This window comes from Myodes glareolus, chromosome 5 (genome assembly GCF_982192425.1).
Source record: "Myodes glareolus chromosome 5, mMyoGla1.1, whole genome shotgun sequence".
NCBI lineage: Eukaryota > Metazoa > Chordata > Mammalia > Rodentia > Cricetidae > Myodes > Myodes glareolus.
Window position 1 is genome coordinate 53172954 of NC_142030.1, and position 1004 is coordinate 53173957.

General features: G+C 54.6%; 1 pseudogene; it reads left to right on the forward strand.

The window, feature by feature from the left end:
* Nucleotides 1–277: 277 nt before the first annotated feature.
* Nucleotides 278–487, forward strand: LOC148122082 (Nuclear RNase P; annotated as a pseudogene).
* The last annotated feature ends 517 nt before the right edge of the window (nt 488–1004 follow it).

Here is a 1004-nt window from a genome sequence, read left to right on the forward strand (position 1 = left end):
CTGGCTTGATCGAAGACTGCCTTCCCTGTTCTTAAAGAGCCACACAGTTTTGGAGGTGATTTTCGCCTAATTTTGTTAAGAGAGCTCAGTCTCTGGCTCTCACATACAGAAAACTTTAATTTTGATTGAGGAAGTAGCGGGCGGTGGTGGCGCACGCCTTTAATCCCAGCACTCGGGAGGCAGAGGCGGAAGCTGCGTGGTGAGCAGCAGCGCCGCTAAAGACCTAAAGACGGAGAGGGGCCAAACTCTGAACCGCGTTTCCATAGCAACATGGGCGGGCGGAGGAAGCTCATCGGCGGGGCCATGTGCTGAGTGCTCGTCACTCCCCAGCCCCTGGGAAGGTCTGAGACTGGGGCCCCCCCCGCGGCCCTAACCGGGCCCTCCACGGGTGGGCGGATGCCCCCCCTCGCCGGAGCTTGGAAAAGGCTCACGGCCAGCGGTGCGAGTTCTATGCCTGAGGTGAGGCAGAGCGCACAGTTTGCAGGTACGGATAAACCGGCGAGCCCGTGCATGGCCCGGGGCGGAGCCATGCCTTTGGGCCATGCGGAGCGCGCCACGGTGGGCCGCGCCTCAGAGGCGGAGCTGCTGCTGCTGCCGCTCACAGCCACTGTCGCCAAAAATTTAGTCAGATAAAAACATTTGTCGCCAAAAATTTAGTCAGATAAAAGCATTTATCCCCCCAAAAATTCACAACGTCCTTTGTCAGCAGGAAGTAGTCAGATCGAATGCCGACGTCCATTTTCCCTCATAAACTTCAGGCAGAACTGGTCGTGATTATCATAATAAAGGCGCGTCAACCTGGTTACCGTATCCTAGGTAACAAAGGCGGACCTTTTGCCTGAGGCAACGGGTGGAATAAAACAATGCTACCTAGAGGTTTTTTCATTTGAATGTAGAGCTGGAGAGATGGCTCAGAGGTTAAGAGCACTGACTGCTCTTCCAAAGGTCATGAGTTCTATTCCCAGTGACAACTGTTTTGGTTTTAGACAATAGAGGGGGACTAC